Below are 16,551 nucleotides of genomic sequence, written 5' to 3'. Positions count from 1 at the left end.
TCCACACAGGAACAGTGTTCTGCGATCTTCAGGCGGCATTCGATTGTGTGTCACATGAAATTCTGCTTAAAAAATTGGAGAGGTTCAAATTTGAGGAAAACTCAATTAACCTTGTTAGATCATACCTATCGGAACATAGACAATACGTTTTTTTGAATAATAAGGCATCTGATACCAAAGAAATAAAAAACGGAGTCTACCAAGGTTCGGTTTTGGGACCAGTTCTATAATTGATTTATGTGATTGATTTCAAAACTGAAGATGACTCTGAGATTACGCAATTTGCTGACGACACGTCATTAACGCTCCAAAACACAAATTACGAGGCTATAGTTAAAGAAATGAAAGTAGCAGAATCGAATGCTAATAGATGGCTGACAAATAATAAATTAAAATTGAATACAAATAAAACGCAACATTACTTTTTTACACACAAACAACTGCCTATAGACCAAAATGAATCGATTAAATTTCTTGGATTCCAAATGGATCCAAAGCTCTCTTGGGAAAAACATGTAGATTTTATTTGCAAAAAATTGGCAACGAGCATTTATATTATAAGAAGTTTAATGGGCATCTCATCTATTGAAACCATTATCACTGCTTATCATTCACTTTTTATGTCCCATGTATCTTATGGTCTAGTACTCTGGGGGCACTCGCCTCATGCAAAAAGAGTGTTTGGACTGCAAAGAAAAGTTTTGCGAGTTATCTTCAAACTGGGATATCAAGAAGACGTTAAAACAACATTTATTAATAATAAATTATTTACATTACCTTCTCTTTACGTCTATTCATGTATAAATTATGTAAAAAAAAACCTCACTTATACCTGAATCAAAACGATTTTCATTCACATAACACCAGACAAGCACAACAGATTAAAATTGAATTTACAAGACTAAATCACTGCCGTTTTTCGAAAAATTATTATGGTCCTATTTTATTTAACAAACTACCAGAAGATATAAAAAACTTAAATACAGCCTCGTTTACAAATTATATGAAGAATATCTGCCTGGAAAACGCTTTTTATAGTATCGACGAATTTTTATCATTTGACTTCAACACCAACTAATATTTTGAATTTACAATATACGTAGACAGTGATATTTATATTGAAATTATTCACATCTCATTTCCTTATTTGTTTATTTTTTATTTATTCATTTAGTGTTTTTATGATATTCTTATGGTATATGATATTTGACAAAACCTTATAATACTATTGTATTTTTTCATGGCGAAGAAAAGATATATAGTCTCTGTGATTTTCTGTTGGAAAATACTTATATTTTTCATGTTGTTCGATTTCCCTGTACAATGATGCATAAGAAAAAACCTAAAAAAAATATATTCAAGAATTTCAATCTCAACGAATCACTAGCAGTTTAATTTACTCTTGCATCATGTGCAGATCCTGGGAATCCTACAAAAACATATGTAAATAATTTTTCAGGTGTACATATAGCTGTTACATTAATCGAATGGTGTTGAAATCTATCAATGTAACAGTCTTGCTGTAATACTGGTATTTTCAAATTTATATGAGTACCATCAATGGCTCTAAAAACTCCTAAAACAATGAAAACATTCTTTATATAAAATATTAAAGTGATTATTAGTGTATGAGGCAAAATTCTAGGTAATTGTACAACAAACACTAACCTGGAAATGATGGAAATCCACTCTGAATATGAGTTTGATCAATATCCGTTTGTGGCCACTTTATATATTTATATTTTAGTCTACATGTAATATATAAGAAGGCATTAACAATTCCCATGACACTGGACTGCACAATACCAAATCTATCTGCAATCGATATGAGGGGGTCTTGATGGGCAATATACCACAAAAATATTAATAAGCTTTTCTCTGGAGCACATGGGAAATTTCCACCTCTATACTTTTTTTTTTTAAAACAATGTTGATCATTGTGCAACACAACAGCTATTAACTGCGCAAAAGTGTTTCTATTCATTCTGAAAAGCTGAGAAAACACCGTTTCATTATATTTGTCTAACCAGTCCATATGATTCACCCTAGGGTGAAAATAATCATCCGAAACTCGTAGCCTAATTGAACTCTGCAACGTTACTTGTGATGACACAAGTACGAGCAGGCTAGTATCAAACAAATCGTCAATTATCGATAAAACTGATGGAAACATTTTTAGCCACTCTACTTAATTTTAACTGAAAGAAAGGAACTGCAAAAATGGAACTCCTTGCTTTTTTATTAAGGTTATGTTTATTTGTTTTGTTGTGAAGTAAATTTATACGGTTAACCGGTTGATTTTCGCGAGAGATCCTTGTCCGATAACAACCTTGAAAATTTCCTTGGTGGGGGTATAACCGCTCTGTAAACGATTTCAGTACAACTGGATCTCGCGAAAAAATACTTTTAGTCAGCAACTTGTCGTATTCATAAATTTTGCTTACAAAATTGAAAAATTGAATATGGATAATTAGCTTTCTTGAGTGGTTAACGTTTCGAAAAACAGTTATTTTGCGTTCTCGAAACCTTTTTCGCTATTCAAATCTCACCTCAAAATTCATATATTTCTCAATTTCTTTTGACAAAAGTCAGCTAAATATTAATATTCATTTTTTCCATTTTGTATGCAAAATTTATGAATACGATAAGTTACTGACAAATTGGACCTTTCCAATATTATATTATGTAATAACTGTTCGGGGTGAACTTTTCAGTTTGCCTTTATTACACTTCAGCAGATTCTCTATTGATTTTTTTTCAGATTGTGGAAGGTTACATACCTAATAAAAATCAGTATGTTTGTACATAGACAAGCACATGAGGCATGAGTCGGTCTAGGTCATTCACCCCACGTGACGTCATAATGGTGGGCGGAGGCTTAGAACCGGCTCAAATCACCTACTATCCCCGTATATAACTTATAATATCAAATTGATGATGAAAACCCGTGATAGAGCTCATGCCAAATATCAGCAGCAGCTAAACAGTACACTCTTTCATTCTACAAAAATAATAAATTGAACGCTCCTATGAACTGTTCCCTCTCCGATATGTGTGATGATGATATTTTGACTGCTATCAAATGCTATCAAAGAAATAAAATGTAATGCTTTAGGTATTGACAATATAAATATCAAGATGATTTCTTTAGTGATACCACACTGTATTGATGAAGTTAAACATATTTTCAACGAGTCCTTCAGACAGGGTATTTTTCCAGATGTTTGGAAGGTTGCTAATATAATTCCAATTCCGAAAAAGAATGCACCTACCACGTTCAGTGACCTACGCCCTATCAGCATTCTGCCCTCATTCTCTAAAATATTCGAGAAAAATGGTTTCCATCGAATAAGAGCTTTTCTTGAAGAAAATCGAATACTCCCGTACGAGCAGTATGGGTTCCGCAAAAAACACGGAACACACACTGCCCTCTTGAAAGTAATCGACGATCTTGCGAGATTCAATGATCAATCAAAAGTCACCAGCTTGATCAAAGTAAAGCTTTCGATTCAGTTAATTTCGATTTACTTATCAGCAAGCTCAAGTTCATAGGATTCGATGACATTTCTCCTGAATGATTACTCATGGTCATCCCTAAAAGAAACAATCTCAGGTGTACCGCAGGGAATTATTTTGGGACCCTTGATGTTTTAAGTGTTTATTTTTGATTACCACACTTTCTTATCACATTGTCAGGTACATCTATACGCAAATGATATACAGTTATATTTGTCTTCTCATAACACCGATACAGAAAGTTGCGTGACCAATATAAACACAGATTTGCACAAAACATTCTTATACTCGGAGAATCATGACTGAAAATCAATCCAAATAAAACTTTGGCCTTATGCATAGGGTCTCAAAGGCAAATAGTAGAATCTCAGTTTAACTCAGGCTCACTCTAGATAACGCAGACTTTGTCTTTCCATGAACATGTGACAAACATTTACAAAGTCTCATTCTTCAAACTATATCGCTATATAAATTCAAGTATCAGTTATCAGAAGTAATGAAACTCAGGTTAGTTAAAAGTCTTATTTATCCCCATATCGAGTATTGTTTTTCGGTGTCTTACAACTTTTTGTCGCAATATAAAAAGCAGAAGTTACAACGTATATAAAATGCTTGCATGCGATTCGTATGTTGTATACCATATGGTGAACATGTCACACCATTTTTGTTAAAGATAAAGGAGCTGAATGTGAGGTACAAAGTCTAATATTTGATAAAATGTTTTTTGTTTGAGTTGCTTCAAACTAAAACACCTAGTTATTTATATAGTTTATTAAGCAGGCATTCTGATTTACATATGGTCAATTTGAGAGAATTTACTCATTCAACATACCTATGCACCGTACTTCCAAATTTCAAGGATGTTTTTCTCATATAGCCCCTTATTATCTGAATGAAATTTTACCGCTTTTGAATCATAATGTTCATCAATTCAAGAAAGAAGGTTTTTCTTATATAGCCCTCCTTATCTGAATGGAATTTCACACCTTTTAAATCATTATATTCATCAATTTGAGAAAGTAATAAAATCACAGATGCTTACTGGTCAGTGCTAATTTTAAACATTGAGAATTCAATGTACGGTAGTGCAATGAAATTGTTAAATTGACCAAAATAATGTTAAGAATATTAAGAGTTATTAGCAACTATATGATCTTTTATTTTTTCCCTTCTCTATCATTGTTATGATAAATAAGTATTTTTATAATTATTTTCTTACACTCACTGTATAATTTTTGGAAAGGGTGGAAGATAGCCTTTGGCTAACCCTCTTCCTTTTATGCATAAATGAATTTTTTATGCATAATAAACGATATTATTATTATAATTATAATAAAGGGGTTACTTCTGATATGGGAAATATGCAAATCGGGTATGAAATATATGAAATCCCGGTAGATTTGATTCCCAATATATCAATACATGCTCTTATGGTTTATCGTTTGATTTTGACATTTTTTCATGTAAAAATTCATGATTCCTTAGAAAAAATAAAAGGCGAAAACAAATAAGATATTCACAGACAGTAGTAACGAGTGATGAAAAATTTAAACTCAACCGACAAAATGAAGTAGTAAGGCAAACTTTTGGTTTTTCGAAACGGGATAGTTTTGAAATTGAACGGTTCAAAAATATCTGACAAATCATTTCACATTTTTCTGGAACATATTATGAGCCGTCATGGGACACCTGGTAGATGTGAAACATCAATGATGATATTTTGTGACCCCTTATGTACTTGAATATTTTTAAAAAATATGTAATCAAAATATACATGAAAAAATTTAAATGTGACCATATTTGTAAGTTTGAGACGAGTCCAAACTATAGGGCAACGAGTCAAGGGTCTTCTGCACGAAACTCATACCAAGTTTTTCAAGCAAGTGTTTCAGTGCATTTATTTTCATAGGAATGAAATTAAAGTTAATTGATAGTTCATCAAAAAAATATAGCATGCTATGAAAATTGGGAAAAATGTTAATCTACCTAGGGAATTGGCCGCGGTGGTAGTGCGCTCAACTCACGATCGGAAGGTCGTGGGTTCGATTCCTGCCTCGACCAGATATTTTTCTCGAGATAATTTATCTGGTTGAAGTTGGGATGATTCTGCAACAGTGTTAGGAATCTCACATTAAAAGGTAAGACCTCATTAGTCCTTAGCTCGCACAAATTTCTCAACTTCTGAGAGTTGTCGTTCGTAAGGAGGCGACAGCTGATTAACAAAAAAACAGATTTTAAAAACAGATCTTTTTAAAACAGAAGATTGATTTTACATTCACCGAACCTTGAGACAGACCAAACATACGCGGCTTAATGCACACATAAATGCACACTTTTTGCAGAAGGCTGCTCACTTCCACTTTCAAAATTATTAGCGTCAGTCATATTGCAACCGTAAATGACTTACTAGTTGCGAGATTACTACCGTCAGATGACGATTGGATATCTGCCGCAAGCTTCATTGGAAAAAGGGAGGTTCATTATGATTTTAACTAATTTTGAAAGATGATCAAGTGCGCGAGGTAAGTTCAATCCCCAACAAGTACCAGGTGATAAATTCAATCTCCAACTCTATCAACAAGATTGAAATCAATAAGCCAGTAGAACTTCAATAATTGAAAAAAAGTCAAATACAAATCATTCCATATTAATATTTCGTAGTGAATTCTATACCACGGACTGTGAAAACAACTCGATGAACCACAGTCACAAGCACTGGTAAAGCACAAACAAACTCACTAATTTATGAAAATCGAACTGTATGACTCAAGTCTCACTAAGTAATATTTTTCAACCGATAATAGATAAATGAATAAACTATAAGCATTTCCTATGTAAAGCAATAAAACAAGCTTAAATGCCATCAACTTTAGGTAGTAGACGTTCTCCTCATATATATCCCAACAGAAAATAAATTCATACTATCTCCATAACCCCTTATTATGGAGTACAATTCTCTCAATAGCAAAATAACTTAAAAAAGTGTTAAAAGAAAATAATAAATATTATAATTAGATTAAAAATTGAATGAAAATCTGGTAATTCCGTCAAATGTTAAAATCAATGGATCTGAAATAATTTCACACCAAGTCTGCTAAGAAAAACGTTAAGTTAAAAAAAACAACACAATTACTACAAAGAAATGAATGGAAGAAGTAGTTCAACGTACCCTTGTCGAAGGGGTACTTCTTTTCGTTATTTCCTTTCCACAATAGATACTCGAAATTATGAATTTGACGAAATTTAAAGAATCATTTTGATACCTGATAATGAAAAATGTATTTTATTTCATTTTAATCAACTAAAAAAATATATTAACTGACAGAATTGATCACTGTATGACCCTAGACACTCCCTTACTGGTCTCCCCCAACTCTCCTATATACCAAACTCTTTTGTCACCCAATAAAATGGACATATAAACAAAGTCCACCGATTCTAAGAATGACATAAAAATAAAGATCTCTGTCTGTGTCTACCTTCTAATTTAACCCTACACGGTAAAAATGAATTCCCTGTCTCGATAACATCACACTTTGAAAATGGATTCTGTAACTGAACAAAAGAAGAAGGAGATTTATCTGACGTCTATTTGCATACCTAACCGTGATACGAAATAAAATAATCAAAACAAATAATATGGCTTTTGAATGTCAATATTCCAATTTATATTTTTTTGGTACCGCTACCGAAAACTGCTCAGAAGAATCCCAGATCCGTGAAAAATAAAAATAGGAATTCAGATAATAATTTCCATTGGTGGTTCAGATTGAAACCACCAATGGAAAAATAAAACGTTTCAACCTCTCAACTCATAGGTCCAAGGTGAGAGCTTTTCTATATAGAAAAGTTAAACACACTTTGGGGAGACCTTGGAAAAATACTGAGAGGCATTTGATAATACAGAATTTCTTTTCCACACAGGTTGATTGGGATAATACTCCACATGACGACGTCGCAAATTGTATCTCTTGCAAATTTTTTCCGTTGGCTATCTCCAATCTTTTCCTAACATAAGCTTCCTAAAATTTTCATCTCTACTTGAGCGCCTGTCTGAGTACCATCTTCTACACTAGAAAGAACATTCAACCTATAATTCAATCCAGATAAAGCCATATTTCGCTTGAAATTGAGAAAAAATGGAGGCAATTTGGTAACTTCGTGCTTGAAGGTCCTGATGCCACAAGCGATTTGATCTAGGTTTTCATCCCAGTTTCGATGGTTATGCGAGGAAACACGGTCTTCAATTGTTCTGTTGATACGTTCAGTTGGGTGACGATTACGACATCATCGAGATACACAAACACATTAGAATCCAGATCATGTCCATGTTGCTGGGGCGCTGTGAAGTCCAGAAGGCATTCTTCAAAATTGAAATAATCCACGATTAGGTACTGTGAAAGCCGTGTATTCTTTCGACGACTTCGCCATGGGAACTTGCCAATACGTCGGTTTCATGTCAACACTGGATACGTACTTTACGTTTCGAAGCTTGTCTAAAGTATTCGATACTGAGGGAAACGCCTAACTATTTCGGGTGGTCACAGAGTTCAATTTTCGGTAGTCCACACATAATCTGAAACCTAAATATTTTTTCTTCACTAAGAGAATTGGTGAAGACAAGGGAATATTCGACGGTTCCACTATTTTCAACCTAAGCATTTTTTCAAGCTCTATATCAATCTGTTCTTGAATAATAGGATTAACACGATAGAAGCGTTGCTGAATTGGAGGGCTGTTCGTTTGACTTTCGTGTTCCGCCTTATCTGTGCATCAGAGTTCACTTGCCATGAGAGATACTTTCCTATCAACCACTTCTTGTAACCTACTCTTCTCCAGTGAGGATAATGAAGTCTGACTGTAGATGTGCGCCATTGAATTCACTACAACAGGTTTCTTCGAGAAATGAGTAGATGAGGCAATTCAGGAATAACAACTGCTTTAACTAAACGTACCCTACCTCTGAGTGTTATCGGGAATTCCGCTACACCTACAGCTTGACATCGATTGCCATTTGCAACTGTACAAAACGAAACTTTACTATTGTCCATTGGTATCCCCAATTCTCGGATAATTGACAATCCCTTGCCGTTAATAGATCTGGAAGCTACCGAGTCCAACAAACCTAAAGGGGCCTTCCTAAAACTTTCATTGTAAGATAGGGACGTTCGTCCCTATAAGCATGCTCCTGAACAAAATCTAAAATAAGTTGCAATTTATCAACCGAGACTTCTGAATTGTTAGCGCATCCACCTCGGTTAATCAGATACGCCTGTTTCTGTTCAAAGATTTAGAGCACTCATGATAGGTTTCGACAGTAACACCCTCTTTCTTACATCGTTAAAAGAATTCATTTTTCTTGAGGATACACTCAATAACCTTATGCCCAGGCTTATTACATTTATAACAAACAATGTCCGTCGCTGATTTCCTAGAAGATATACCTGTCTCCGAAGAAGTTGATGCCTGAGATATTACGCATCAATATTTTCAGTTTGGTCTCCTCTGAGATCGGACAGGTCAACCGGTTCAAATAACCTGACATGACAGCAAGGTAAATACCTATCGACCCGTCAGGTCCCTGAGTATGTCGACGAATTTCTTCTTTCGCTTGAATCAATTTGTTTTGACAAAAAAATTTACAGTCTTTTTTCCTTTTCTGTTATTATAAATATTATTTCTACAGTAATTTCAATTTTCCTATCCTGAAACATCAGACCCTACGTCAGGCGCCAAAAATGCAACCGTAAATCACTTAAAAGTTACGAGATTACTACCGTCAGATGATGATTAGGTATCTGAATCCATTCAATTTTACAAATTTTCTACACTTCAATCTTTCAACGAGCAAAACCCATAAAAAATCTCTTCCAAACTTCAGTTTTCTCAATTTGGTTCAATTTCACGTACGTATTTCCGAAGTTAATGGTACTATACCAGGACAAATGCAACATGTATACGGGATAAAATTATTCAACTAAATTTCAAATTAATTGTGGTTCTGGCATTGAATTTGGTCATTATTACGCCTTGGTCAAAGACCAGCTGGAAAAGCAAATGCGCCACTGGAATCAATGAAGTCACCCCGGAGCGCCAATCAATTTTAATTGTTGTTTTTATTTTTATCGTTGTTTTAATATCTAATAAATTAATTTCCAGTTTTCAATTAGATGTAGTAACCAGGTTAACACATGTTTAGGTAATTAATATACTATCTTACAAACTATCTATATCTACCAATGTTTATCAGATAATGAAAATATCATACCTAAAATCAAAATCCTCATAAGAAATATCCCAAATATGCTTGGCAACCTTGGAAATTCGGTACCCTCTCATCCTGATAGAAATCAGTTCATTATCCGAGTACAACTAAAACCGCAAAAGATTGTCAAATGTTCCACTTCCGCATAATAATTTTAGCGTGAAATATGAATGTTATATAATATTTTATTTTAGACTATTTTGAAACATTTTTTGTTTCGTAGAACACAGGTTATAGTTTTTGTATACTGAACAGAACTGTACACACTATATGGGGTTTGTCATTAGAGACTTCCAAACTTTGACAATTGTTGCCCGCACGCCACTCATACCAAGTTCTTCAAGCAAGAGTTTCAGTGCTTTTGCACACTTGCAATGCAAGATGTTTTTTATCTAAATGGGTGTTCTGTTCGGGCAACGTACCGCGTGTTCCACCCATTTTCTTTTAGATATCTGTCGTTTTCCTGGGTGGATTAATTTTCTTCAATCTCGAAACGATGATTCCGCATTCATCCTCGACATTCACAAGAGTCCTAATTTTTCATTCGGGCCTGATTGCCTGTTCTTCATCTCCACATTTCTGAAAGCTTTGTACAACATCCTTCGAGTTAATGGCTTTCCTAAAACACTTCGACAAATAACGTGTCTCAACTGGCTGGAATATTTGAGGTTTTATTGACGAAATATACTTACCATCCATCGTTCCGCGATTCGATCAAGAAAACAAGCAAATACAAGAACTGCTTCCACCCAAAAACTGTCAATTCTGATGCACACAAAATTTACTTGTACGTCACAATCAGAGAGCCGGAGTGAATGATGTTGAAAAGTGACTGACCACCCAAGTAGAACGGTGAAAGGAAATGACGGTAATTGGGAGGTTATATCTGATATGGAAAATATGCAAATTGGGTATGAAATTTAATTTAATTCTAATTTAAATTTAACATTTTTCAACAGAAAAATTGTTGCGTCATTCATCTATTATCTGCATTAGCGGATGAAGATACGAGGACTGACCCTTCGTCAGTCTAGGTTGGGTAAATATTTTTTCAGCTTCACAACCGTCTGTCGCATGTCGTTGTTCATTTCGGAATCAATGTTCTTCTAGGCGGCAAGAAAATAGGACACGATTCGCTTAGTGGCTCCAACAGTCTCATTTCTATCAATTTTGCTGCCCATGGTGGTGTGTCCCCGAGAGGTGCAGGTTCGTCCTCATTCGTTTGCACGTTTCCAGATTGCGAACCGGCATTTTCCAATTTCGAACGTTTCTTCGGTAGGCCACCTTCATGATCCACCTCCACATATTTCCGTTTCAAATTCGGGAATTCGTTCTCCTTCCTCACTGCGCCATTAGTACACGTTTATTATTTGTTCTTTCCACTTTTTCGTCGAATTGGATGGAGGTACTAACACATCAGTACCGCTCTTCACGGGGCACCCCTACCTGGCTGGGGTGGGATAGATAAAAAAGCTATTCGTCCGTTAACGAGGGACATGAGGGCCTCATTCGACAGAGTGTCGGGGCCTTCTATATCGGGAGGGGTTGTCTACAGCATAGTCTATAGCTTCCCTAACTCACGGATTCTCGTGAGTTTCCGCACCTTCAAAAACTCGTCGATTCCTCGACTGAATGGACTGTCGAATGGAAGACAGCTGTAAATATCTGCGGATGGCTTCAATCCGCACGAACTAAGAAGCATTCACAATCATCCTCAATAACTTATTTCGTAGTCTCTCCAAAATGGAGGTATTATACGCTCCAGACACCTGAGGCATACATGATGACATACTTGAACATCGTATTGTAGATGGTAATTTTATTTTTCAAATTCATTTTTGATTTTCTGTTGATCAGAGGGTACAGACTAGCTATCCGACCCTCGATTTAACGTACATAATGTGCGGCTTCCAAGTGAGCCTACGGTCTATTAGAAGGCCGAGGTACTTTACCCGCGCTTGCCAGTCAATCACCCTTCCAGAAATTCTCACTTTTCTAGCCGGAGAAGATTTCAATCTTCTCATGGTTATCGCCTGAGTCTTGTCCGGGTTCACTCGGATCTTCCAATCAAGGTACCACTGCTCGAGGTCATCCAATGCACGTTGCATGTAGACGACGCCGAACTCTCGACCCATAGAAGACGAGAGGAGAGCCGTGTCATCGGCGTACAGAAATATCTTCACACGCTCGGGCTTCGGAAGGTCACTGGTGTAAGGAGAATACAGCGTCGGAGAGAGCACAGCCTCCTGTGGCACTTCAGCGAGGATCTCTCTGTTAGCAGACAGAGAGCCCTCTATTCTAACCTGAAAAGTTCTGTCTTTCAGGAAAGACCCAACCGACCGAGTCAAGCCCCGAGGCAGGTCGAACGCGTTCAATTTGTGCAGAAGGCCTTCGTGCCAAACACGGTTGAAGGCCTTCGAGATGTCCAATGACACAATGTGCACTTTTTTGTTATTTAGCTCTAGCACGGTGTTTTCGACCAGCCTTAGAGCCTGTAACACGGTGGAGTGTTCTCTCCAGAAGCCACATCGGTGTTGTGTTCAATAATGAAATTTTCAAAGTCTAATTTTTTGGAAAGCATGTCATTGCCATTCCAAAAAACTATCGAGATTTAGGCAATGTTGGTTGTCTAGACATTAGCAGTTCCGGTAATCACGTTGGTATTCACCGTGAACATTTTCTGTAGCACGGGGAAGTTAACGAACAGGTTTTTCATCTGGTCCAGTGCGGCACAGATGTCTGAAACCCCCTGAGTCTGGTTTGAGGAATTCAGTGAGCCATCTGAACCATTGCTGTGGTGCTTGTTTGAGTCCATAGATAGCTTTTCTTAACTTGCAGATTCTTCCATGAACATTGTATCCTTCAGGCAAATGCATATAAATTTCTTTTTGTAGATCCCCGTAGAGGAAAGCTGATTTTACATCAAAGGTGCACATTTGTAAATTTTCAGAAGCTGCAATGGCCAGGAGCATTCGAAGAGATATAACTCCATTTTAATTTAAACTTGTTGTTGTGCGTTTTGAATGTTAGTGTTATAGGCACGGCCTATAACACTATATAGGGAATCCTTAAATCTTCTTGACTGAGCTGATAATTAACCAGCAGGAATACTGAGTAACTGGTCTCTAAATGTAACCATCTACATTGATAGTAAACCAAAATCCCATCTACATTGATATATATATATATATATATATATATATATATATATATATATATATATATATATATATATATATATATATATATATATATATAAATATATCACAAGTGTATTGTTTGGCATTTTCTGTATGTGTCCCCACCATCCTAATTGTTTTTGTTCTATAAATGAAATAATGTCTTCTATGTCTAGTTCTTCTCTCATTCGCGTATTTCTTATCTTATCTCTCCTTGTCACTCCTATAATTCTCCTCAAGTATTTCATTTCTGTTGCTTGTATTCTACTATTGATTTTTTTGTTAATATTCAAGATTCACATCCATATTTTAATACTGGCCTATATATTGTTTTGAATATTTGTAGTTTTGTCTGTCTTGAAATTTCTCTTTTATTGATGAAGTTCTTATTCATTGTATAGTACAACTTTATGGTTTTCTCGATTCTGTTGTTAATTTCTGCTTCTTGTCTTCCTTTTTCATTTATTGTTACGCCTAGATATTTGAAATCTTTTACTTGTTCTATTTTTTTATCATCTATCATTATATTCGTGAATCTTCAGTGAATAGACAATTTTTTTAACGTTTGTATGAAGGTGGTTGACATTGTTTCACTCCTATTTGTGAAGGATAGAAAGGTTCAGTTCATGAAGCTTTCGAAGCGTGCTTTATTATATTGCTTTTTCGTTTTTTTGAAAGTGGTTTATAATATTTTATGGTGAATTTTACTAGTTCGGACTTCCATTGTCTATAATATATTATGATTAGAAATATCTGAAGGAAACAAATAAAAATAAAAAAAAACAAATAGCTGAAATTAACAATCATATTCAGCAATAAAACTTGAAATGAAATAACAATAAAATGAAAATAAGCCAAATGAATTGAAAAATTGAACAGTTGAAATGTGTCAATATTACAAAGAGTATAACTTATCATTAAAATTTTGACGTCTGAATAATCTTAAATTACAAACAACAATGATGAATGTTGGTGACATGAAATTTTTCTGAATATCTAAAATTACAAAAATGATATGAAAATCTATTTTTGTAGATACTGAGGTTTATTAAACACAATTCATTTCATTTTTTTGGGAAAAGAAAGTTTTTGGCTTTCTACTACTCCATCCTGATACAAAGAAATGTGGGAATCTTCCATAGAAAGGAAGGAAGTAATTTGAAAATAAGTAACTCTGTAACCCTCCAAATTTTTAACGTGCAAAGGTGAAAACTCAAAGTTCAAAATATGAAAGTTATGTGCTTATAAGCTGCTCAGATTGTTACGGTGAGGGTGTAAGTTTCAACAAATGATTGGTAACAGTCGAAGGCAAATTGAAACTGACTACTACCAATATAACAAAGTTGACTTGACTGGCTCAGTAAGTGGGCGCCAGGTAGCAAATGAAAATTAAATAACAGATAATTACTACCAAAGACATTTTCTATCTTGGGGGATAGAAAATGTCTTTGGTAGTAACAGCAGGAACAATTAACAACTTTAATTAATAAAAAATTAACAATAAGCTCAAGGCTACAACAAATTTCAAGCTGAAGGCTATATTAATCAAAATTTCAAAAACTGAAGTCTATATTCATCAATGATCAAAAGCTGAAGGCTATATTAACTAACAAAAATATGTAAACAACAAAAAAATATCAGCTGAAGGTTTCTAAAATTCAGAACATTTACAAATCTGTCAATCTGATTCAAACGAAGATGGTCCTGGTTGGATAATACCTGGGTGGGTGGTTTGAACGAAGCTGGTCCTAGCGAAGTGCTGTTGGGCTAGAATCTACTGGGCTAACAGTTACTTGTTATCGTTCCTAACTTGACAACTCTATGAAGCAGGACGATTGTTTGTAGTGGTTAACTGAGCCTCTTCGATCAGAATTGGTCAGCGATGGGACCTCCTGCTAATACCAATCCTCTACCCAGTATTTGGCTTCCATAATGTTATGCGAAACAAACGGAATGAATCAGAATTGATTAAAACAATATTTCAGGGAACGAAGGATATCCTTAGAACCTTAGGTTATATTCTGAATTTTTCTCAACAAAATTTTACTTTCAAAACTAAGTGAAGGTTAATGAAAAATTGAAACAAAATAAAATAAGAAAAATTAAACTAGAAAAGTCAGTATTCTCCTAAAAAAAATGGGGAATAGTAAATTCCACTACAAGTGGTAGGTAAATAATAAAATTGATAATTAAATCAATTCCTTATAAACTTTATTGAAAATCTATCCAGTAGTTGTCCAATTCATAACGAACTGCCAGGTTAAATATAACGAAAAATAATCTTTGATAATTTGTAAGGATATGCAATGCAATTTCCGGTGTTATTAAGATAGTAATAAGACAAAACGGCTAATATATGCCAGATAAATTTTGGGTGACAAATCCTAAACAAATTTTTGTCAGATAACTTTGGATTCAGAAAGAGCTAACTTCAACGCTGACAGAGGTGGCAGGTACAATCGGTAAAGTCCCAATATACTACCTGATAGACCTGAGATATAAATTGTACAGATCAGCGATTGAATGTTCGAGAGAGGAAAATTCCAACGCTGACTACTGCACAGCTCAGAAGAACAGAGATCAACTCTCTCAGATTTGCATTCATTTCTCACAGAGAGATCATTTATCATGAACAAATTGAATATAGAAAATAAATGCTCACCTGAAGAATTCCTCTGTTGGTTCCTTGTCCGGCTGTACTAGCAGTCAACACCGTACTTGTCCTCCAGTCGCCAGTCAGACTTCCTAGCTAATGATCAGTCCCCGGAATAATACTATTTTAATATCTGAAGAAGGTATACAGAGTACTGTTTGAACAGACGTGAAAGGTTAAATTCGTGATCGCACGATATTGGGCTAACAAGTTCCTATCCCCGAAGGAACGTGAGGAATTCAACAAAAATCTTCAAAGTGATCAAATTTCAATGAATACCAGAAAAATGTTATCGATCCTCTCCAACGGGATCTTCCTAACAGGTATTTAACACTGAAATTCGATTCCTTCTAACGATTCTTTAAATAAAGGGAAATTTTGATTTTTAACCTCAATCTTCGTCCTCTCGGGAAATAAATCCTAATATTGTTCACTGTAAATCAACAGAATTACTCATTGAGTTATCTAAACATTCAATCTACCTTTCTGCACAATTTACTAAAAGATAAATAGGTTTTTTAACAGAAAATGCCTTTACACCACGTTCTCTGCACAAACCTGTCGATTCGTCAACGGTCGCTACTCAAGTCCCGCTCGGGATGTTTCTCCCCCTTTTTGGGTTATTGGATTGAAGTAAGCAGTCAGCTGCCACGGCAACGCGATACGCAATGATATTATATCATGAAGACGAAATATTCGACAAAAATGTTCCTCGAATCCTGGAAAAACAATATTTTTCCCTCTATTAGGATCGAATGGATATCTTTCGTTGATATGATGATTTCTTGTGCTATCGCGTAGCCGTGGCTACTTGCCACGCTTACTTCAATCCATTAACCCGAAAAGGAGCAAACATGCCCGCCAATGGTCAGGAATGTTCAAAAATTTTGGCAGCCAGCTCTGGACGGCCAGCAATCTTGTGTTTTTTTGTGAAGATT

At 35.2% G+C, this 16,551-nt stretch overlaps 1 long non-coding RNA gene across 1 annotated transcript; it reads right to left on the bottom strand.

Moving 5' to 3' along the window:
* Positions 1-927: 927 nt before the first annotated feature.
* Positions 928-4,698, bottom strand: LOC141484123 (uncharacterized). Its single transcript, XR_012466489.1, has 2 exons — positions 1,401-4,698; positions 928-1,342 (listed from the first exon to the last, which is right to left on the bottom strand). It is a non-coding gene; the product is annotated as an uncharacterized lncRNA (long non-coding RNA).
* Between the last annotated feature and the right edge of the window lie 11,853 nt (positions 4,699-16,551).

This window comes from Leptinotarsa decemlineata, unplaced genomic scaffold (assembly GCF_025532065.1).
Source record: "Leptinotarsa decemlineata unplaced genomic scaffold, Ldec_3_MD MMD2_P_RNA_scaffold_14, whole genome shotgun sequence".
Taxonomy (NCBI): domain Eukaryota; kingdom Metazoa; phylum Arthropoda; class Insecta; order Coleoptera; family Chrysomelidae; genus Leptinotarsa; species Leptinotarsa decemlineata.
This window is presented reverse-complemented; position numbering and strand designations above follow the sequence as displayed.